Here is a 25,779-nt window from a genome sequence, read left to right on the forward strand (position 1 = left end):
AGTGGATTCCCCTCTGAGCAAAACACTCAGGGTGCACTTAGGGGCGTCCGCTCCGCAGCCGATCCCACAGCTGAGCAGAGTGTCTCCTGCCTGGCTCGCCAAAATGACTTACAGAAAGCTGACTCCACAATCAGTAAGATTGCAAAGTAGGTATGTTTACTCAGTTCTGGGTGGCACGGGAGGGGTAGTCCCACCAAAGTCGTGCACGCCTAACGTGGCAGCTTGCTTTGGTTATCTCTAGTAAAGAGTTACATATACATGGTTTCCCAGTACACCTATACATATGCATAACCTCTCCCTTTGTGAACAGTCCTCCTTATCTCAGACCCCTTGGTTAAAGTCCGAACCAGGTTTGGAGGTTGTTTTGATCTGGTTCTCGGTGTTCAAGGGGCTCCTGTTATCTGGATGTCTAAGCACAGCACATCACAAATGTAACACATATGCATTCTTAATCAATTGCTCTCTAATTTCTAATTCCAATGTTCCAGCTACAGCATACTTTCTCTCTTCCGGATCCACAGGTATTCTACTATTAACATTAATGTTCAAAGCCTGACAGACCCAGTCCTCCGTGGACCCAAATATCGGCCAAAATACAAGGGGTCTTAAGGGTTCTTTTGATCATTCTATCATATAATAATGGACCATTTTTAATTTACTCTTTCATTTTCTGGGGCCCCTATTGTTCCAATTTCTAATCATTATTCCTAATGGACTTTCTGGTGGTATGTCTGGTAATTTGCTCCCTTTCTTCTGGTCCTTGGTCTTCAATTCTGTCTGACCCACCTAGGAATTTTACTATGGCAATTCCCACAGCCCTTGGTTACCTTAATAAGAGTGTCTTGAAGGGGGTTTAGGACCTATCATCCACCCATGAATCCTATAGGAATCGCTTCAGTCCTTCACTGGCCAAGTCCCTCGTGGGAGATTGGAACAGAGGTTAGAAGACCTCCACACTTGCTTCAGAACTAAGTTCCATCTCAGTCACATCTTACACACACAGGCAACCGAATCCTACCCAACTGAATGGTATATGCCTTAAATACTTACGACTCCGTCGTCTTCGTTCGGATCTTCGCACGCAGAATTACGGGCAAAATACAGTGCTGCAGTCGGCAAGGGAGCTCATAAAAAAAATCAAAATCTTTGCTTACCTTTATTCAGGTTCAAGATGGCATTAGTCCTTACCTGACTCAAACAGGAGCCACCAAATGTTGAGGCGCCTCTCCTAGATCAAATCAGAATTCAGGAACCAAAGCCATCCCGGACGAGCCCCCATTTGTAATAAATGGCTCAGTCTTCAAAATAGGACTATAATCAAAGTTTACAATTTATTAAAGGAATAGAGGTAAGCAAACAGTGCTGGGTGCGCCGGGAGTCTCTGCTCCACCAAGAAGCACACCAGTTACATCAAGCAGCTGATTTTTATGCTCCTAGGCTGATACATATTCATTACTACTTCTAAAAAAACCAAGGTTGTTATAATTAGTTTCCGGAATCCAAACCCTCCTACTGGAGCATGCGTATCAGTCTCCAGTGGTCCCTCTGGGGGTCTCTCGTGCTGAAGGCTCATAGTCTTCCTCCCAGGCTTTGTCCTTCTGTCGTTCTTCAGCTTCCCCCCCTCTCCTTATTTAGTATTCTCTGGGCCAGATGTCAGAAAGTTGTGTCTCATGCAATAGTCAGCAGTTATCTCAAAAAACTCCCCCCTATTCTCTTATCTCCCAGACCCGAGTCTCAAGGTTTACCCTTCAAACCCTCTATCGACGCGAACTACTAGACCATTCTTTTGCAAGATACAAGAACTATATACACTAACCATTCTGTTTCTCTTGGACTTGTGGTTATTTATACAAAGGGATGTAAGACAGAAGGTCACATTTCATTATGAGGCCCTAGCATTGTTCCATATTGACACGAATCAGATTAACATATTTCAGAGTTCATAAAGGGACACAATTTTGGAAAGAGGAAGGAGGCCTGTGGCAATTGCACTCGTCAGATCGGGGTATATACTGTTTAAACAGAACAGGAACGGTAGCGGTAGGAAAAAGCATTTGTAATTGGACTCTGTCTCCCGGATATGATTATACTGATCCTGAATGTAGACCTATAAATTGTACAGCATATAGTGGGAAATGGAATGCCACACATGTCCAGCTGAGAAACGGGACTTGGCTGAAATGCTCATATAAGGAATTTTTTGGATCTGGATGTGAAACCATGGCAAGAGCACAAGCAGGGGGACAATTTGACAGTCAGATATTGAGCTGTCAGCATGATAACACCACTAGGGAACAGCATGTGGTAAGGGTCTACCGCTGGAGATGGCAAGATGAGAATGGGAGATGAGTGTTCTTTAAACATTTCTGGTCAGCTCGTAATATGACAGGCTGCCAAAGAGAACTTGATTGTAATTGTAAGTGGGAATCCAATGTGGGAGCTTGGAGGTGTGCATATACGAGTACAAATGGGGCAGACATTGTAACAGGACCACTCAGTAACAAGAACAATCTGTATTTTCATGCTTCAAAGAATAAAGAAGGATGGGATGGTCCTTTTCCAAAGGGGACGTGGGCCTTAAAGGGACATTATTGGGTGTGTGGCAAACATGCCTACAAGAGGCTACCCGAAAACTGGTCGGGAATATGCTGTGTGGGGTATATAAGACCCTTGTTCTTTTTATTGTCACAAATACAAGGAAATCATTTAGGAATAAGATTATATGATGATCTGAATAGAGTAAAACGATCTATTGATGCTTCCTTAGCCAGGAGTAGTGCCCAAAAATGGAGAGAGAACGTATGGCCTCCTGAAAGAATCATACAGCATTATGGATCAGCAACCTGGAATCCGAATGAGGTAGTATCGGGGGCCCGAGAACCTATTTATAATTTGAATCGAATAATTAGGTTGCAAGCTGTCCTCGAAATTGTAACCAATCAAACAGCAACGGCTTTGGATCTTTTGGCTGATCAATCCACCCAGACGAGGAATGCTATCTTTCAACATAGAATGGTTTTAGACTATTTACTAGCAGAAGAAGGGGGAGTGTGTGGAAAACTGAATGATTCTAATTGTTGTTTACAAACTGATGATAATGGAAAAATGGTTAAACAGATAACAAAGGAAATTAGAAAATTAGCCCACGTCCCAGTACAAACTTGGAAGGGTATGGATTGGGATATGTTTTCATGCCTGCCTGGTGCACCATGGGTTAAAAGGATGTTATTTTTATTTTTATATGGTGTAATGATGTTATTATTCATACCTTGTATGATACCTTGCATTACATTATTGATACGCTGAATAATAAATAGTACCCAATTTGTGATGACTTTGGTAGAGAAGAAAGGTGATGTGTCAATAGTGATGCTTAAGAAATGGATCCCCCAAGAAATGACTGATGAAATCCAGTTGTTACTGGCAAAAGTTGAAGAAGCTTAGGGATATGGTTTAGTGGGGACTGTTAGTGTTAGGTCAGAGGTTGGACTTGATGATCTTGAGGTCTCTTCCAACCTAGAAATTCTATGATTCTGTGATTCTGTGAAGAGACACGAATCGAGAATATTAAAAAGAAGATGAGGGATTGTAAGGAATGTTTCAGCAATTTGTGTCAATTTGTTTGAAGAGTAAACCTTGAGTCTCCAGGGATAAGAGAACAAAGGGGTTTCAGAATAACTGCTAACTATTGTGACTATAGCATGGGACGCTGTGCAAGTCTCTGACATCCAGCCAAGATGGACAAAGGAGAAGGACAAGGACAAAGCCTGTGAGGAAAACTACGAGCCTTCAGCACGAGAGACCCCCAGAGGGACCACCGGAGACTGATACGCATGCACCAGAGGGAGGGTGCAGATTCCAGGAACTAATTATGATAACCCTGCCTTTTCCAAACGTGGTGATAAATATGTATTAGCCTAGGAGCATAAAAAACAGCCGCCTGATGTAACGTGTGTGTGTGTTGGAGGAGCCCAGACTCCCCGCGCACCCAGTGCTGTTTACTTGCCTTTTATTAACCCCATAAATAAACCTTATAAAGCTAAATTGACTCAGAATTTATAACAGGCACCACCAATCAAAACTTGGATAAAACAGCACTTTTTTCGGTCTGTCAAGCGCTTCGTTCATCTCCGGCCGCTCCCCTCGCAGAGAATACGGAACCACGGATCGGAACTCCACACTCGCTTCGCAGTGATGCTGCGTCTCACTCATACAGCACAATCACGCAATCACACAGAGAGGTCCCTAGCACATCTCATTCATACCACAAGAGTATGTAATTTAGAATGATAACCAACCAAACAAGTATTGTCTCTGGAGTGACTCATTCCACAATACTTTGTTTCAAACCCTTACACTTACACAAATGCTTTCAACATGAGATACCCAGGCATCCACAAATAAGACATACAATTATTATCACTCCAATTAATATCCCTCCAGCAGCTGCAAATATTACCCAGATGACCTGGTCACAATTGTGAGAGGCCCACTTACCCTTCTCCTGCTTCTTATACAGTCATTAGCAGGTCTGTCCTGGCTCCCAAAACTGGTATGCAGTGGTAACCTCGGATTTGCTCGATCTACTCCCAAGATCACTAGTGAACGCTCTATCGGTCAGCAAATCCCCCTTGATTCTATTGGTCAGCAAATACCCCTTGACCACTCTATTGGTCAGCCTGTAGGGTACCCTCCTCCCATATGGGGACTATGCTGCATGCCAGACGTCTCTGCATGATTTACCAGCTTCCCTGGCCATGCATATGACTTACAGGCCCTTCCTGTACTATAAAACATACCTTTTGTGCGCAGCTTCAGGAGGTCTTTGCTCCCGCGGTGAGCAGCTGAGAGTGGAGGCTCCTCTGAGGAAAATACTCGGGGTGCACCTAGGGGCGTCCACTCCACAGTTGAGCAGAGCGTCTCCTGGCTGGCTCACCAAACTGACTTGAGGAAAACAGACTCCACAATCAATAAGACTGTAAAGTAGGTATGTTTATTCAGTGCTGGGCAGCACAGGGGGTAGTCCCGCCAAAGTCATGCGCGCCTGACGTGGCAACTTGCCTTGGTTCTATGAAGTAAAGAGTTACATATGCATGAAGTTTCATAATATGCCTATACATATTCATAACCTGTCCCCGCTTCATATTAAAATTAGTTCCAAGGAGTCGATTCCATAAACTCCTCCCATCTGCGCTTGCGCAGTGTCTCCTGGTGGTGGTTGTCGGGGGTCGTGGGGATGAAGATTGATGACTCTTCCTCGTCACCGCTAGTTGACCTCTTGTCTTTGCGCAGACTCAGTTGCTTCTTGGCTCTTGTCCATCTGCAGGACCAGTTTCTGCCAGTTTCTTAAGATAGGCTCACACTCTTATTAGGAGGCTGACCTTGGTAAGGGGCCCAAGGCTTCTTGCTTTAGTTAATTTACACAATGCACCATAGTTAGCAAAGACACTAAGTAGCAGCCTAGTTTAATACTGTCAGTGCTCTATCTCTACTTGATAAGATTCTCCTAACTCCCTCTCTCAGTCCCCTCTTTTCTAAAAACTTAGTAAATTCTTTCACTATTTCTAGGTTCAATACAGTGTTTCTCTATCACTCTTTCAAAGTATGGTAGACTCCAGTTTCTGTCTGAGTTGGTTCTTTTTCCACTCGCTGTAGGAGTTTTTAGTTTAAGACCATTCCCCCTTGTCCTATCATTACCAAGTAAAGAGTCCTCATCCATCTTTCTTATAAGACCCCTTTAAGTATTGAAAGGTCGCAATGAGGTCACCCTGGAGCCTTCTCTTCTCCAGGCTGAACAGCTCCAGCTCTCAGCCTTCCTTCCTAGGAGAGGAGCTCCAGCCCTCTGATCATCTTTGTAGCCTTCCTCTGGACTCGATCTAACAACCACACATCTTTCTTGTGCTGGCACCCTGTGTGTGCCACTGTGCACAAATCCAACAAAAGGTGGTTGCTTGGAGGGGTTTGGGGACTGAGGTGTAAGTTATGTCAACCTCTTCAGATAGCAGGTGATATATTTACCTGTGAATGGGAGTCTCCACGTCAGTCTCTTTCTGAGCCTGGATGCCAACCACTGAGGAAGGTGCCCTGAGGTGGGTACTGCAATGGTGTTAACATGCAGAAGGATGGCAGGACTTGGGCTGGGCAGACAGGGGAAAAGGGGGATGGTTTGCAAACTCACCAGCAGGGATTTGGTGAGCCCTGGTGCCTGGGCTGTTTTTGACTACTAAATGCCGAAACGTTTGTATGAATGGGACCTGGAATTCGAGAATTCTTCCTCCTCAGCTGGATCACTGAGTTCGGGTTGGTCTGATTTATAGCTGATTTCTCCATTGATTTCTCCGTTCTGCCAAACGGCAGAATGGATCGTGAAGATCAGGAAGAATTTCATAGTTTGTATACAGAAGTGGAGAGAGGCATTTGTGTTCTGCAGAGGGGCAGAAGTTTGGAGCCTGCTTTGTTTAAGCCCTTCAGTAACTGAGGAACAACCTGGAAATGGTGAGAGAAGTGGATTTTTATATTCTTGTTTTAAGATTCCTGACTTATTTTTTGTGGAGAGAACCTAGATACATAATTTCTGGTTTCTGAATTCCAGTATTGCAGTTCCATATCTAAAAATCAGGCAGCTACATCTTTAATTTGTATCATTAAATGACTGGAATTTCTGGTTCTCCAGTCCTGTACTTACCTATAGGGCATTTTTTTTTCCATTAATATGTGTTGTAGAATGGAGATTATTGTTTCCTACCAATTTTGGGAAAAGTGTTTCAAAAAATAAACTCCTATTATGAACATAGTCCAGCAGAATAATTTCAGTCCAACTCCAGTTATTTAATGATACTGAGTATATTGTATGGACATTTGCTTAGTTAAATATTTTATTCGCTTGAGCCGGATTCAGTTGTTGCACTGATACAAACCAGCCTTTCCCTTGCCTCAGTCCATTGCTTTTCTCTCAGGTCAGTGTGTTCTGACATACCCTTTAGCAGCAGGATTTTCTGGTCTGGCTAAAATGGGCAACTGGGGGCAAAGAAGAGAGGCAGAGGAATAGGCACGTCCCTCACAGGTACATGCAGCCTATACCTTGAGCTTCACCTTCTAACTAGAAACAAGAGCCGTACCTGAGATGCTGCCCCACCTGGGAGGGTGGTGGTGGGGAGGAGCGCATTGGAGGTGCAAACATGTGGAAGCAGTGCTTTGGCTTTGCCAGAGTTGTGCTTCTTGCTCATTTCATGTCTCGTCTGTACTGGTAAATGCTCGCCTCTGGATTTGGGAGAGAGAAGGAGCAATGTGCACGGCTGGGAAGGGAGAGGGATACTGGCCCAAATGGAAGAAGGATGTGCTATTTGTTTCACACAGATGTGAGATTTCACGAGAGAAGTTTTGTAATGATGTGTTTATGCCATTAAATTCTGTGGCTATTCACAGGCACTCGGTGTAGTCGTAAAATCACAGAAATTTGTTTTGTGAGGCATGGTTTTAATTACCACGTATTTTCTATGTTTGTCCTGTAAATCACTTTCAAAAAGCAATATTATTGCAAACTGTATTGTAATTTAGTGAATTCCTACAAATGAGTAGGAGAATTAATGCTTATTAATTAATTTGTAAACTCAACATACTAATTTTGTGTTGTTTAATAACTCACCATACCACATGCCATTCATTTTAATGTATTTTTCATAAATACATTTTGCTTCAAATTAGTGAGGTCTTGGCAATGTAAAACCTGGCTTCAGCAGTGGTTTTCATAGAGGAGGGAGGTAATAGTGCTTGGCGAAAGGCATTTGTGGAAAGTCCTTAACACTGGAGCATGAATTTGTGAACAACAGCATGTAACTACTGCAAAAGAAGGAGGAACTGGAAGATTTTCAGTGCAGCAGACCCAAATTTTAACATCTTTAGATTTTAAATGTAATACCTCTCAAATGCATCATAGTATTATTACTAGGACAGCTATAACTTTCGTTGTGAGCTAGCTGTATGTTTTTAATTATGAAAGCTATTTGTAATCCCTGTTGAGAAACTTTGCCAGCTCAATTGTTTGCAGCAGCCTTGTATAATTTGTAAGAGAGAACAGCCTAAAGAAGCATCTTTTCTTTCTGCTGGGAAATTCTATTCAATGGCAGCCAACTTATACATTGTTTAAAACTCACAGTTTCCCTTCTGTTGTGGTTTAACGCGGCCGGCAGATAAACACCACACAGCCGTTCGCTCACCCTCCCCCCTCCCTCTCTGGGATGGGGGAGAGAAATAGGAAAGTGAAGCCTGTGAGTTGAGATAAAGACAGTTTATTAAGACAAGAAAATAATACCAATAATAATAATACCAATGATGATAATAGTATTAATAATAATAATGTGTATGAAACAAGTGATGCACAATGCAATTGCTCACCACCCGCTGACCCGATGTCCAGCCTAACCCCAAGCAGCCAGCCCCCCCACCCCAGCTACCCACCCCTATTGTTCAGCACGAGGACAGATGGGATAGAATACCCCTTCAGACAGTTTGGGTCACCTGTCCTGGGTCTGTCCCCTCCCAGTTCTTGCTGCACCCCCAGCCTGCCCGCTGGCAGGACAGAGCGAGAAGCTGAAAAGTCCTTGGCTTGGTGTAAGCACTGCTCTGCAACAATTAAAACATCACCATGTTATCAGCATTCTTCTCATCCTCATACAAAACATAGCACCCTACCAGCTATTAGGAGGTCCACCCCTCGATCACGAGCCCACCTGTATGTTGCATCTCTACCTTGATGGCCTGAGGTGTCATGGGCCCATCGGGCTATAAATAATTCACCTTTATGTTGCCAGTCCAGGTCCACCTGAGCCACTTCAACCTTAGCAGCCTGATCCACCTGCTGGTTGGTTTGATGTTCTTCATTAGCCCGATTCTTGGGCACATGAGCATCTACGTAGCGTACCTTTACAGCCAGGTTCTCTATCCGAGCAGCAATATCTTACCACAATGCAGCAGCCCAGATGGGTTTTCCCCTGCGCTGCCAGTTGTTTTGCTTCCGTTGCTGTAATCATCCCCACAGGGCATTTGCTACCATCCATGAATCAGTGTAGAGATAGAGAACTGGCCATTTTTCTCGTTCAGAAACATCTAAAGCCAGCTGAATGGCCTTCACTTCTGCAAACTGACTCGATTCACCTTCTCCATCAGCAGCTTCTGCAACTCGTGGTGTAGGACTCCATACAGCAGCCTTCCATCTCCGATGCTTCCCCACAATACGACAGGACCCATCAGTGAACAGGGCATATTTCTTCTCATTCTCTGGTAACTGGTTGTACAGTGGGGCTTCTTCAGCACGGACCACCTCCTCCTCTGATGATATCCCAAAGTATTTGCCTTCAGGCCAGTCCATAATCACCTCCAAGATTCCTGGGCGACTGGGGTTTCCTATTCGAGCCCGCTGAGTAATCAGTGCAACCCACTTGCTCCAGGTAGCATCAGTTGCATGATGCGTAGAAGAGACCCTTCCTTTGAACATCCAGCCTAGTACCAGCAATCGGGGTGCTAGGAGGAGCTGCACTTCAGTACCGACCACCTCCGAAGCAGATCGAACTCCTTCATATGCTGCCAATATCTCCTTTTTGGTTGGAGTGTAGCGGGCCTCAGATCCTCTATATCCCCGACTCCAAAACCCCAGGGGCCGACCTCGAGTTTCCCCAGGTTCTTTCTGCCAGAGGCTCCAGGTGGGGCCATTCTCCCCGGCTGCGGTGTAGAGCACATTCTTTACATCTGGTCCTGTTCGAACTGGCCCAAGGGCTACTGCATGAACTATTTCCTGCTTGATTTGTTCAAAGGCTTGTTGTTGCTCAGGGCCCCATTCAAACTCATTCTTCTTACGGGTTACTTGGTAGAGCGGGTTTACAATCAGACTGTAATTTGGGATGTGCATTCTCCAAAACCCCACAACACCTAGGAAAGTCTGTGTTTCTTTTTTGCTAGTTGGTGGAGACATAGCTGTTATTTTGTTGATCACATTGTGGTGTAATTTCCTGAAGTAACTAGGGAAATAAAACTAACATTCACATTTTAAAGAAAATGTACAGCATTGAAGAGGCTTTCAGGGTAGGGCATAGCTGCATTAACTGAGGGTTCCCTAGGCTGCCAACCTTAGATGCTATCGTGCTGGGGAAACTCGGTGTGCTAGCCCTAAGGAACAGTACAGAGTGTAGAGTGGAGTGGAGACACCACGGATAGGCTCTGTAACCAGGTGGGGACTCTATTGTTCTTGTGTACACTGAGACCGATAAGCTGTACTTTTTCCCACCCTGAGTCAAGGACCTGTCATGTTTTGACAGATGCTGTACCCTAGTGTACTTTTTGCTCATTATAATATCATTACAATACCAAAACACACCTCCATCCCAAAAGCTACCCGCCTCCAAGGTGCGACCACCCCTCACCGAGCATGCACTCTGAATTTCTCGGAGCTTATTACTTTAAACGGAGACGGGAGAACTTTTCACCAATCATAACTAAGATATGCTTGACTAGAGTCACTCAAGCTCCACCTAAAAGATAGAAAATAATATAAATTGGCCTAAGAGAGAGGGGATGTTAGGGAAGATACCACTGTCAGGGGAGATACCATCCTGAGGGAATACAACATCCTTAGGACCTCCTGACTCCTGGGACCAGTCGACAGGCTGAGCCTCTCTTCCCCCCCCATTGGGACTCCTTTGGGTGAGATCTGAATACTTGCTTATATCCTTTTAACGTGTTAATTTCTAGGCTGCGCACCTGTAACACCTGCAACACCTGTGTATTTCATGCATGCTAGCTTGCTTTTGCAGACAGTCACTATTGCCGGCAATCCAAAAGAACCTGATTATCTGTTGCTGTAATATACCATACTTGATTGCATTGTGATAGCTCTCATTAAATGCAACTAGGGTAAGGGTGGTTATCCGTGATAGTTCAGTGTTCTGAATCCAACCAGACCCCCAGACGGTTAACACGTTGTTGGTGAATGTCTGAACAGACCCCCAGATGGTTAATGCGTTTTTGGTGAATGTTCGAGAGGGTTATGTTGGTGAGGGAATGTTGGTGAATGCTGGAGAGGGTTAGTTGGTGAGGGAATGTTGGTTATGTTGGTGAGGGAATGTTGGTGAATGCTGGAGAGGGTTAGTCATCTGTTAAATAAAGTACAGCCTTGCGCTCCAGTCAAGCAGATTTGTAGATTGCTGCACAGTGCAGAACCTGAAAGCTGGGATAGTGATTTCTGGTCTGACAGTGATGATGGTGTTGAAGAGATTTCTGATTCTGAACCTCAATTGATTTCCTTGAGACCTTTGGTTAAGACTGAGACTGCTGTTGATGATAATGATGAAATCCACACTACTGTGTGAACGATTCCGTGGTCACCGGCAGAATTGGTTAAAATACAGCAGAAGTTCTCAAGGCGGTCAGGGGAATCGGAAGTTGAGTATGTGTGTCAAGTTTCTCTTAAAGGAGGAGATCGAATGATGTTGAGTGCGGAAGAGGCAGGAAGCTTTTTGAAACCTGGAATATTTTTAACCACCACACCAGGAGCTGACCCGGCTGTAGCAGTACAGAAAGCAGCCTGCATTCAGGCAATATACATGTATGAAAGAGATGAATTAACGAAATCCCTAATGTTAGCTCCTATTGACCCAGTTCGATTAACCCCTCTCATCTGTGGACTCCCTGATTGTCTTCTTAAGATGTTTGTAGCAAATACCCAGGATCACATGCTAGCTGCTTGTAGGGATGATGATAGTGATTGTAGGCAAAATCTGAACTCCCCTGTTCCCACTTGGAGTGAATTGGTACAAGACATAGATAAGTACAGACGCCAAATGGGCTGGATAAGTTCTTCCAGTATTAAATCCCAAGACCACTCTCGGCGAGTCCACCAAATCCACACTCAAAATCCCAGATACCCCAAATTCAAAGAGAGGTTCAAACCTAATAGGGAATGGAGTGAGTTGTGGTGTCAGCAAAAAAACTCCTATCCCCAGGGAGGACAGTGAGTCACCCTGCTCGGTGGGTATTAGCAATGCAATGGCTCTCTAATGAACACTCTGACCCTATCATTACCATTCCCATTGGACCCCGAAAAATATTGGTAAATTTTCTTATTGATACCAGGACCCAAATGTCAGTAATTACACATGAGACAGCACAGACCCTGAGCATAACACCTGGTCAACACAGGGTTAAATTCATGGGAATCAATGGTGTGGAAAAACAATGCCCCACTGCAAAAATTTCACTCTGGCTGCCAGGGGAACAAAAATTAACCAGGGTAGAAGTATTAGTTGGTGCTGCATATATTAATATTTTAGGATTTGACATACTGCATGGTCATATGTGGGAACTCCCTGATGGAACTTTGTGGAGTTTTGCGACACATCAAAGGGGTTCAGGCACCGTGAGATTGAGCCTGTTACAAACATCCATACCCTTATTCCCCGCTAAAATCATTAATGTTCAACAATATCTGTTGTCAGCAGCAGCACTTATGGGGATTGACGGGGTGGTAACAGAATTGGAAGAAAGAGGCATTATTAAAAGGACCTATTCACCTTATAATTCACCAGTGTGGCCGGTGAAGAAACCAACCAGGCAATGGCATTTTACAGTGGATTACAGACAGTTGAATGCTAACACTACACCTTTGACTGCCACAGTTCCAAACATGGCAGAGATAGTGAAAGCCCTCTGTGTATCTAACAGTAGTAATAGCGCTAACTACTCCCAAATATTTCTATGCATGGGAAATCAAAGATTGCTATTTCACCCTCTTTCTAACCCTGCCGGTTGAATACAACCGAGCATATTTTATTTTCTTTTGTGTTCACAGGAACCCTGAGCAAACTGTATATGGACAGCTGGAAGATGACATATCAACAGTTTGGATTAATAATGCTATGCTTTACCCTGACCTTGATGCAATTACAGACCTTAAAGGAAACTTAGCTACTGTGGCTGTGCATGGAGCTGAGGTGTTTCACCATGGCATTTAACCATGTATTGTCACAGTATAGCACAGTCACTGGAACATCTCAAAACAGAAAGGACCTAAATCTCTCTACTTTAGTTCTACATGGAAACAAAATATTTTCAAAAGATGAATGGAGTTGGAACGATTCTTTAAGAATGGCTGAACTTCAAGCCATGTCTGGACAGACAATACAAATTGGTTGCCCAATAACTAACCGATCCACTTAAAATCGGCCGACTGAAATTAAGACAGTTTCCAAAATAACTGAACCAAATTTTGATTGCTGGTACAATTTTACTTTCACCAAACCTATAATTATGTACTGTCTTTGGGGTTACAGAGGCACAGAATTACTAAGAAGCCTCTGCCCCCTCAGATACTTGAAAACGAACCTACTCAGCCTCCCATTGGTCTAACTCCTTCCATCTTCAACACAGGTCCTTACATAATTCAACAACAAATTCTCTTTGACCCTAGTTGGTCCCTAAAAAGGGCCACGGGATGCAACTGGGTTATTGGGAACAGGATTAGGTATATTAAATAACATTGATGCTGAGGTCCTAGTGAGTAGAATAACTGCTACTACAGATGACCTAAGGAAACTGGAACAACCAATAAAATCATCCTTATTGGCTTTAGGAGCAAATCAATGGCTTCTATCAAATGTTTTGCCGCATTGGGAACAAATTGAGGAAAATGATCATCAATTAATTGTAAATGTCCTTGGAAAAACCCAAGGCAATACCTCCCTTGCCTTGAGCTGCATCCAAGCGCAGTTATGGATACAATCTGTAGGAACAGCTATTATTAGAGAGGGAGAAGGAAGAACTTTGCCCACTGAAATTCGAAAATTGATTTGGGATAATGCTTCAGAATTTGAAAAAGAGTTTCATGCATGGTGCCAATTAGTCAACTTTAACCATTATTCAGAAAATGATAAAATTGTTGCCTTTATACTTAATGCCACCGTATACAATGTATATCCAATCATTGCATTAGGACTCAGTCATAATGGAACTATGCTCCTTAGGATAAAGCATAAAGTATGGGCCCATCAAAAGGTAAGAAAGTGGCAAACAATTGATGTAAATGCATGTATCGTGTAACGGTTAATCAGCTACACCCCTTAATGCGACACACATCCATTGGGATTTGATGGCGTCCATCTTGCCATTTTATTCCTAAAAACTGGATCTCTCGTGAAGGTCCTTTGACTTCATTTTGTTTTATGGCAAAACCGGCCTTCAGAAGGATTTGGACTATTTTCTTTCTTTTCTCAAAAACTTCCTCTGCTGTGTCACCCCACACAATGATGTCATCGATGTACTGCAGGTGTTCAGGAGCTTCCCCCTGCTCCAGCGCAGACTGGATCAGTCCATGGCAAATGGTAGGGCTGTGTTTCCACCCCTGGGGCAGCCGATTCCAGGTGTACTGGAGACCCCTCCAAGTGAAAGCAAACTGTGGCCTGCACTCTGCTGCTAGAGGGATGGAGAAAAATGCATTAGCGATATCAATTGTGGTGTACCACTTGGCTCCCTTCGATTCCAGTTCGTACTGGAGTTCCAGCATGTCCGGCACTGCAGCACTCAGTGGTGGTGTGACTTCGTTCAGGCCCCGATAGTCCACCGTTAGCCTCCACTCACCATTAGACTTTCGCACTGGCCATATGGGACTATTGAAAGGTGAATGAGTGTTGCTGATCACTCCTTGGCTCTCCAATTGACGAATTAGCTTATGGATGGGAATCGGGCAGTCTCGGTTGGTGCGATATTGCCGCCGGTGCACAGTTGTGCTAGCGATTGGCACTTGCTGTTCTTCGACCCTCAGCAACCCCACAACAGAAGGGTCCTCCAAGAGGCCAGGTGTACTGGGTCTGGCTGGAATGTTAACTTTCCCTGCAGCAGCCCATACAGTGCTGTGCTCTGCACTTGTAGCTGGAACAGCAGTGGTATCACACCAGTGTTGTGTCTGCTGCTGAGCAGTGCTGGCACAGCATCGGGACTCTCTCTAACCCTCCTAGGGGGTGAGAAAAAAGTGAGAAGAGAAACATCACCAGGGCAGCTGACCTAAACCAACCAAAGGGATATTCCATACCATATGATGTCACAGCAATAAAAGGTGGAAACAGGAAGAAGAGGGGAGGGGTGGGCTTTCGTTGTGAAAACGTCGGTCCTCCTCCTGAACATGGGCTACGTGCATTGAGGCCCTGCTTCAAGGACATGGTCAAGCATTACTCATTTGTGGGAAGTAGAGAGTAATTTCGTTCTTCTGCACTTCCATATAGCCTTCATTTGTTTTATTTGTTTGTTTTCCTCCTTTTTTTTTTTTTCCCTTTCCCCCTCTCTTTTCCCCTTTCCTTTTTTTATTCCCTTTAGTTAAGTTGTTTAGTTCATAATAATCTTTAAATATTATTATTATTATTATTTCCCTTTAATTAAATTATCCTTATCTCAACCCGTGAGTTGTTCTTTGCTTTACTTCTTCTCCTCCTCATCTAAGGAGGGGAAGTGAGAGAGCGGTTGTGGTGTTCAGCTGCCCGGCACGGTAAAACCACCACAGTCCTTTTTGGCGCCCAACGTGGGGCTCAAAGGGTTGAGATAACAAGAGAATTGATTAAAACGTGTACAACTAACACACTTACTTGCTAGTCACCATGTTCAGTGTCCTGTTAATAATGGCTTGTTTGATCATATGTCATACAATCCGTGTCATGGTCTCCTTTCTCCTATATATCCGATCTGACAAAGTGCTACAATCTGTGTTCATTTTTTTGAATTCGCTGTGCTGCCAAGCACTGGCCTTGAGTTTAATCTGGCATTCAGGCTCTGCACTGTTATCATTTGGGTCCCATGGAAACTATCTTTTAGAGAATTTTCAGAACTACACTGCCTTCCTTTCCTCATCTGGATGTCAGTTTATGAATAATGTCAGGAATGGTACCTCTTCCTTCTTTTACAGTGGGCTAATTACAACAGTTTGGGAGTATTTTGAACATCCATGTGTAACTCATGTATTGCTATTTCTAATTCTGAATAACGGGTTTCCTCTTCTCTCTAAGATTAGTCGATTGTTTAGAAAACTTACCTGGGAATCTGTCTTGAAACAGTCTTGTGGCAAGTGGCAAGGTGTGTGGGATGATGTTGGCAGGTACCTGTCACGGGTGTCTCCTCCAATAGTTTTGAACTTCACCCCTGAGCAAGTGCAAAATCCTAAAAACCTGGTAGAATGTTTGAGAGCTGTATGTCCTGACCCTGATAATGCCAGAGAACAACAGCTTGCAGCATTGTGCTGGGTCCTGGTTTATTCCTATCAAACACTATTTAACATCATCCAGCACCTTGAAGAGAGGGAGGAAGTTTCTGAGTCTGATGACCAGATAACACATGCTGTGGCTGACCCAGAGGACCAACCAACTATGGTATCAGTCGCCCCCATAGTCAAGTCAAAACAATGGAAACTGAAGTCATCTTTTTTAGTAAGGGAAGAAGCCTCTCCTAAGAAGGAGGGAGAAGGGGAAATGACAGGCACCTCTAAAGCAGAGCCATCACAAAAACAGCAGGAAGAAGAGACGGAAATCATAAAGGAATCAGAAACCACTCGATCCCTATCCCTGAGTAAGTTGCGAGAAATACGAAAGGATTACGGTCGACACATCCTCATCTTTGATGCTGGAATGCTGGGGCCATTAGCCAACAATTAGAAAGCAATGAAACCAAGCAGCTGGGATCCCTCTCTACAGAAAGGCTCGTTGACAGAGTAATTGGGAGAGAGGCACAAGTTCTCAGCCTCTGGAAGCGACTCCTGGCAGCTGTGAAAGAAAGATATCCCCATAAGGAAGATATTGTATATCAAGTAGGCAAATGGGCCACTATGGATAAAGGTCTCCAGCATCTACGGGAATTAGCTGTGCGGGAGATGATTTATAGTGATTTGGACAATGCCCAGACACCTCAAGACCCCGATGAAGTCCAGTGCACAACATCCATGTGGCATAAATTTGTGCGGAGTGCACCATCAATTAATGCCTGTACACTGGCAGTAATTAACTGGGATGAGGGGATGGGACCAACAGTGTATAATCTGTCCTGCCACCTTCAAAAATATGAAGACAATCTCTCTGCTCCGCTACAATCCTGTGTCTCAGCTGTGGAGAAACTGTCTGAAAGACTTGACCACCTCATAGAACGAGCATATTCCCCCTCATCTAGACGGCGTGATACTTCAGCCACTAAGAATCAGCATTCGCCTGCTCAAGAGAGAGAGTACCCAAGATGCACACCATGTGGCAACTTGTGGTTTTATCTGCGTGACCATGGGGAGGATATGAGGAAATGGGATGGTGTACCTACTTCAACCCTAGCTGCTCGGGTATGTGAACTGAAAGGAAATACAGCAGCAAGAAGACGGGCTCCTAAGAAAAACGCTGTTCCAGTTTCTATTGGGCAGTTCCCCAGAGGCAGTAGAAGAGCTGATGTTATTCTTGACCCTGATGAATGGACCTCTTCTTCTCATTTGGAAGAATTAAGTGGCAGACGCTCCAACCAGGACTAGAGGGTCCATGCCTCTGGCCAAGTAGAGGAGAGGGATAACCGGATTTATTGGACTGTGTGGATCCGATGGCCTGGCACATCGGAACCACAAGAATACAAAGCTCTAGTGGACACTGGCGCACAATGTACCTTAATGCCATCAGGCTACCAAGGGACAGAACTCATCTCTATCTCTGGAGTGACAGGGGGATCCCAACAACTAACTGTACTGGAAGCTGAAGTGTGTCTAACTAGGAATGAGTAGCAAAAGCATCCCATTGTGACTGGCCCAGAGGCTCCGTGTATCCTTGGCATAGACTACCTCAAGAGAGAGCACTTCAAGGATCCAAAAGGATACCAGTGGACTTTTAGCATAGCTGCTTTGAGCACAGAGAAGATTAGGCAGCTGTCTACCCTGCCTGGCCTTTCAGAAGACCCTTCCATTGTAGGATTGCTGAAGGTTGAAGAACAACAGGTACCAATTGCTACCACAACGGTGCACCGACGGCAATATCGCACCAACCGAGACTCCCTGATTCCCATCCATGAGTTGGTTCACCATCTGGAGAGTCAAGGAGTGATCAGAAAGACTCGCTCACCCTTTAATAGTCCTATATGGCCAGTACGAAAGTCTAAATGCGAGTGGAGGCTAACAGTGGACTATCGAGGCCTGAATGAAGTCACACCACCATTGAGTGCTGCAGTGCCAGACATGCTGGAACCCCAGTACGAACTAGAGTCAAAGGCAGCCAAGTGGTATGCCACAATTGATATCGCTAATGCATTTTTCTCCATCCCTTTAGCAGCAGCATGCAGGCTGCAGTTTGCTTTCACTTGGAAGGGCATCCAATACACCTGGAATCGACTGCCCCAGGGGTGGAAACACAGCTCTACCATTTGCCACGGACTGATCCAGTCTGCACTGGAGCAAGGGGGAGCTCCTGAGCACCTCCTGAGCACCATTGATGACATCCTTGTGTGGGGCAACACAGCAGAAGTTTTTGAGAAAGGGAAGAAAGTAATCCAAATTCTCCTGAAAGCTGGTTTTGCCATTAAACAGAATAAGGTCAAGGGGCCTGCACAGGAAATCCAGTTCTTGGGGGTAAAATGGCAGGATGGACGTCACCATATTCCAATGTATGTGATCAATAAAATAACGGCAATGTCTCCGCCAACTAGCAAAAAAGAAACACAGACTTTCCTAGGCCTTGTGGGATTCTGGAGAATGCATGTTCCAGGCTATAGTCAGCTTGTGAGTCCTCTATATCGAGTGACTCGAAAGAGAAACTATTTCGAGTGGGGCCCCAAGCAACAACAGGCCTTTGAACAAATCAAACAAGAAATAGCTCGTGCAGTAGCCCTTGGGCCTGTCCGTACCGGACCAGCTGTGCAAAACATACTTTACACTGCAGCTGGGGAGCATGGGCTCACCTGGAGCCTTTGGCAGAAAACCCCAGAAGAATATTGAGGTCGACCTCTGGGTTTCTGGAGCCGGGGCTATCGAGGATCAGAAGCCAATTACACCCCAAATGAAAAAGAGATACTCACAGCATATGAGGGTGTTCAAGCTACTTCAGAAGTTGTGGGTACAGAAGCACAGCTCCTCTTGGCATCGTGGCTACCTGTGTTACATTGGATGTTCAAAGAGAAAATTCCCACTACACACCATGCGACTGATGCTATGTGGAGTAAGTGGATAGCGTTAATTACACAGCAGGCTTGAATGGGAAAACCTAATCGCCCAGGAATCCTGGAAGAGATTATGGACTGGCCGGAAGGCAGAGATTTCGGGGTGCCAATGGAAGAGGTAACCCGTGCTGAAGAGGCACCACCATACAATGAGTTGCCAGAAGACAGAAAGCAGTATGCGTTGTTTACTGATGGATCCTGCCATGTGGTAGGAAGCCATTGGAAATGGAAAGCTGCTGTGTGGAGTCCCACAAGACGAGTTGTGGAGGCCATGGAAGGGGAAGGTGAGTCAAGTCAGTATGCAGAAGTGAAAGCCATACAACTAGCCCTAGAGATTGCCGAAAGAGAAAAAATGGCCAGCATTGTATTTTTACACTGACTCATGGCTGGTGGCAAATGCTCTGTGGGGGTGGCTGCAGCAATGGAAAGAGAGCAACTGGCAGCGCAGAGGTAAACCTATCAGGGCTGCTAACCTGTGGCAAGATATTGCTGCTTGGGTAGAAAACCTGGATCTAAAAGTATGTCATATAGATGCCCACATGCCCAAGAGTCATGCTACTGAAGAACATCAGAACAACGTAGTGGATCGAGCTTCGAAAATTGAAGTATCTCAGGTGGACCTAGACTGGGAACGTAAGGGTGAGCTGTTTGTAGCTCGATGGACCCATGAAACATCAGGACATCTGGAAGGGGCGCCACATACAGATGGGCTTGTGATCAAGGGGTGGACTTGACCACTGAGGCCATCACACAGGTTACCCATGAATGTGAGACCTGTGCTGCAATCAAGAAAGCCATGAAGGTAAAATCTCCCTGGAACAGGGGGAGATGGCTAGGGTTTCAATATGGTGAGGCCTGGAAAATTGACTATATTGGACCACTCCCACAAACACACCAAGGCAAATGGTACATACTCACCATGGTAGAAGCAACTACTGGGTGACTGGAAACATACCCTGTAAACCATGCCACAGCCCGAAACACTATCTTGGGCCTGGAAAGACAAGTATTATGGCGTCATGGTACACCAGAGAGAATCGAGTCTGACAATGGGAGTAATTTCCGAAACAATCTTGTCACCTTCTGGGCCAAGAGGCATGGTATTGAGTGGGTGTATCACATCCCTTATCACCCACAAGCCTCTGGGAAGGTTGAGAGGTCCAATGGACTGTTAAAGACTATGTTACGAGCATTGGGTGCTGGGACATGGAAACAATGGGACATAAATCTACCAGAAGCCACTTGGCTAGTTAACAATAGGGGGTCTGACAGCCATGCTGGTCCTGCCGAAACAAAACCCCTACACACTGTGAAAGGAGCTAAAGTCCCTATAGTGCATGTAGGAAGGTGGATGGGGAAGGCAGTGTGGGTTGCTCCTGCCTCGGGAAAAGGCAAACCCACTTGTGGGATTGTCTTCGCCCAAGGACCAGGGTATACCTGGTGGGTCATGCAAAAGAATGGGGATATCATGTGCGTGCCTCAAGGAGATTTGACCTTGAGAGAAAACTAATCTGTAATCCAAGTTATATGTTGTAGGAAGATGCTGCAGGATCAACGACAGGTCAACTTTGCAAAGAGCCGGGCAGTGCAACAAGGAATTGAGCTAAGCTGGTGCTGGCGTCCAGACATCCAACTCCACCTGCCCTGAGCAGCCACTTTGGCAGATGAAGACCTAATCATCAACAGTTCTTATGAACATTTTCCAAGAAAGACCTAAGGAATTAAAGATATACCTGCCTATTAATCCTGTCCTGTTAAATCCTTGTCCTGTTAAAGGACAAGGAATAATGATGAGAATACTTGTATGCTAAAGTATGGAGGATCTGAGTGTGACACAAATGTTATGGAATAAGGGGTGGAGGTTGTACTGGGTCTGGCTGGAATGTTAACTTTCCCTGCAGCAGCCCATACAGTGCTGTGCTCTGCACTTGTAGCTGGAACAGCAGTGGTATCACACCAGTGTTGTGTCTGCTGCTGAGCAGTGCTGGCACAGCATCGGGACTCTCTCTAACCCTCCTAGGGGGTGAGAAAAAAGTGAGAAGAGAAACATCACCAGGGCAGCTGACCTAAACCAACCAAAGGGATATTCCATACCATATGATGTCACAGCAATAAAAGGTGGAAACAGGAAGAAGAGGGGAGGGGTGGGCTTTCGTTGTGAAAACGTCGGTCCTCCTCCTGAACATGGGCTACGTGCATTGAGGCCCTGCTTCAAGGACATGGTCAAGCATTACTCATTTGTGGGAAGTAGAGAGTAATTTCGTTCTTCTGCACTTCCATATAGCCTTCATTTGTTTTATTTGTTTGTTTTCCTCCTTTTTTTTTTTTTCCCTTTCCCCCTCTCTTTTCCCCTTTCCTTTTTTTATTCCCTTTAGTTAAGTTGTTTAGTTCATAATAATCTTTAAATATTATTATTATTATTATTTCCCTTTAATTAAATTATCCTTATCTCAACCCGTGAGTTGTTCTTTGCTTTACTTCTTCTCCTCCTCATCTAAGGAGGGGAAGTGAGAGAGCGGTTGTGGTGTTCAGCTGCCCGGCACGGTAAAACCACCACAGTCCTTTTTGGCGCCCAACGTGGGGCTCAAAGGGTTGAGATAACAAGAGAATTGATTAAAACGTGTACAACTAACACACTTACTTGCTAGTCACCATGTTCAGTGTCCTGTTAATAATGGCTTGTTTGATCATATGTCATACAATCCGTGTCATGGTCTCCTTTCTCCTATATATCCGATCTGACAAAGTGCTACAATCTGTGTTCATTTTTTTGAATTCGCTGTGCTGCCAAGCACTGGCCTTGAGTTTAATCTGGCATTCAGGCTCTGCACTGTTATCATTTGGGTCCCATGGAAACTATCTTTTAGAGAATTTTCAGAACTACACTGCCTTCCTTTCCTCATCTGGATGTCAGTTTATGAATAATGTCAGGAATGGTACCTCTTCCTTCTTTTACAGTGGGCTAATTACAACAGTTTGGGAGTATTTTGAACATCCATGTGTAACTCATGTATTGCTATTTCTAATTCTGAATAACGGGTTTCCTCTTCTCTCTAAGATTAGTCGATTGTTTAGAAAACTTACCTGGGAATCTGTCTTGAAACAGTCTTGTGGCAAGTGGCAAGGTGTGTGGGATGATGTTGGCAGGTACCTGTCACGGGTGTCTCCTCCAATAGTTTTGAACTTCACCCCTGAGCAAGTGCAAAATCCTAAAAACCTGGTAGAATGTTTGAGAGCTGTATGTCCTGACCCTGATAATGCCAGAGAACAACAGCTTGCAGCATTGTGCTGGGTCCTGGTTTATTCCTATCAAACACTATTTAACATCATCCAGCACCTTGAAGAGAGGGAGGAAGTTTCTGAGTCTGATGACCAGATAACACATGCTGTGGCTGACCCAGAGGACCAACCAACTATGGTATCAGTCGCCCCCATAGTCAAGTCAAAACAATGGAAACTGAAGTCATCTTTTTTAGTAAGGGAAGAAGCCTCTCCTAAGAAGGAGGGAGAAGGGGAAATGACAGGCACCTCTAAAGCAGAGCCATCACAAAAACAGCAGGAAGAAGAGACGGAAATCATAAAGGAATCAGAAACCACTCGATCCCTATCCCTGAGTAAGTTGCGAGAAATACGAAAGGATTACGGTCGACACATCCTCATCTTTGATGCTGGAATGCTGGGGCCATTAGCCAACAATTAGAAAGCAATGAAACCAAGCAGCTGGGATCCCTCTCTACAGAAAGGCTCGTTGACAGAGTAATTGGGAGAGAGGCACAAGTTCTCAGCCTCTGGAAGCGACTCCTGGCAGCTGTGAAAGAAAGATATCCCCATAAGGAAGATATTGTATATCAAGTAGGCAAATGGGCCACTATGGATAAAGGTCTCCAGCATCTACGGGAATTAGCTGTGCGGGAGATGATTTATAGTGATTTGGACAATGCCCAGACACCTCAAGACCCCGATGAAGTCCAGTGCACAACATCCATGTGGCATAAATTTGTGCGGAGTGCACCATCAATTAATGCCTGTACACTGGCAGTAATTAACTGGGATGAGGGGATGGGACCAACAGTGTATAATCTGTCCTGCCACCTTCAAAAATATGAAGACAATCTCTCTGCTCCGCTACAATCCTGTGTCTCAGCTGTGGAGAAACTGTCTGAAAGACTTGACCACCTCATAGAACGAGCATATTCCCCCTCATCTAGACGGCGTGATACTTCAGCCACTAAGAATCAGCATTCGCCTGCTCAAGAGAGAGAGTACCCAAGATGCACACCATGTGGCAACTTGTGGTTTTATCTGCGTGACCATGGGGAGGATATGAGGAAATGGGATGGTGTACCTACTTCAACCCTAGCTGCTCGGGTATGTGAACTGAAAGGAAATACAGCAGCAAGAAGACGGGCTCCTAAGAAAAACGCTGTTCCAGTTTCTATTGGGCAGTTCCCCAGAGGCAGTAGAAGAGCTGATGTTATTCTTGACCCTGATGAATGGACCTCTTCTTCTCATTTGGAAGAATTAAGTGGCAGACGCTCCAACCAGGACTAGAGGGTCCATGCCTCTGGCCAAGTAGAGGAGAGGGATAACCGGATTTATTGGACTGTGTGGATCCGATGGCCTGGCACATCGGAACCACAAGAATACAAAGCTCTAGTGGACACTGGCGCACAATGTACCTTAATGCCATCAGGCTACCAAGGGACAGAACTCATCTCTATCTCTGGAGTGACAGGGGGATCCCAACAACTAACTGTACTGGAAGCTGAAGTGTGTCTAACTAGGAATGAGTAGCAAAAGCATCCCATTGTGACTGGCCCAGAGGCTCCGTGTATCCTTGGCATAGACTACCTCAAGAGAGAGCACTTCAAGGATCCAAAAGGATACCAGTGGACTTTTAGCATAGCTGCTTTGAGCACAGAGAAGATTAGGCAGCTGTCTACCCTGCCTGGCCTTTCAGAAGACCCTTCCATTGTAGGATTGCTGAAGGTTGAAGAACAACAGGTACCAATTGCTACCACAACGGTGCACCGACGGCAATATCGCACCAACCGAGACTCCCTGATTCCCATCCATGAGTTGGTTCACCATCTGGAGAGTCAAGGAGTGATCAGAAAGACTCGCTCACCCTTTAATAGTCCTATATGGCCAGTACGAAAGTCTAAATGCGAGTGGAGGCTAACAGTGGACTATCGAGGCCTGAATGAAGTCACACCACCATTGAGTGCTGCAGTGCCAGACATGCTGGAACCCCAGTACGAACTAGAGTCAAAGGCAGCCAAGTGGTATGCCACAATTGATATCGCTAATGCATTTTTCTCCATCCCTTTAGCAGCAGCATGCAGGCTGCAGTTTGCTTTCACTTGGAAGGGCATCCAATACACCTGGAATCGACTGCCCCAGGGGTGGAAACACAGCTCTACCATTTGCCACGGACTGATCCAGTCTGCACTGGAGCAAGGGGGAGCTCCTGAGCACCTCCTGAGCACCATTGATGACATCCTTGTGTGGGGCAACACAGCAGAAGTTTTTGAGAAAGGGAAGAAAGTAATCCAAATTCTCCTGAAAGCTGGTTTTGCCATTAAACAGAATAAGGTCAAGGGGCCTGCACAGGAAATCCAGTTCTTGGGGGTAAAATGGCAGGATGGACGTCACCATATTCCAATGTATGTGATCAATAAAATAACGGCAATGTCTCCGCCAACTAGCAAAAAAGAAACACAGACTTTCCTAGGCCTTGTGGGATTCTGGAGAATGCATGTTCCAGGCTATAGTCAGCTTGTGAGTCCTCTATATCGAGTGACTCGAAAGAGAAACTATTTCGAGTGGGGCCCCAAGCAACAACAGGCCTTTGAACAAATCAAACAAGAAATAGCTCGTGCAGTAGCCCTTGGGCCTGTCCGTACCGGACCAGCTGTGCAAAACATACTTTACACTGCAGCTGGGGAGCATGGGCTCACCTGGAGCCTTTGGCAGAAAACCCCAGAAGAATATTGAGGTCGACCTCTGGGTTTCTGGAGCCGGGGCTATCGAGGATCAGAAGCCAATTACACCCCAAATGAAAAAGAGATACTCACAGCATATGAGGGTGTTCAAGCTACTTCAGAAGTTGTGGGTACAGAAGCACAGCTCCTCTTGGCATCGTGGCTACCTGTGTTACATTGGATGTTCAAAGAGAAAATTCCCACTACACACCATGCGACTGATGCTATGTGGAGTAAGTGGATAGCGTTAATTACACAGCAGGCTTGAATGGGAAAACCTAATCGCCCAGGAATCCTGGAAGAGATTATGGACTGGCCGGAAGGCAGAGATTTCGGGGTGCCAATGGAAGAGGTAACCCGTGCTGAAGAGGCACCACCATACAATGAGTTGCCAGAAGACAGAAAGCAGTATGCGTTGTTTACTGATGGATCCTGCCATGTGGTAGGAAGCCATTGGAAATGGAAAGCTGCTGTGTGGAGTCCCACAAGACGAGTTGTGGAGGCCATGGAAGGGGAAGGTGAGTCAAGTCAGTATGCAGAAGTGAAAGCCATACAACTAGCCCTAGAGATTGCCGAAAGAGAAAAAATGGCCAGCATT

The sequence above is a fragment of the Aythya marila genome, assembly GCF_965140915.1.
Source record: "Aythya marila genome assembly, chromosome: W".
NCBI classification, from domain to species: domain Eukaryota; kingdom Metazoa; phylum Chordata; class Aves; order Anseriformes; family Anatidae; genus Aythya; species Aythya marila.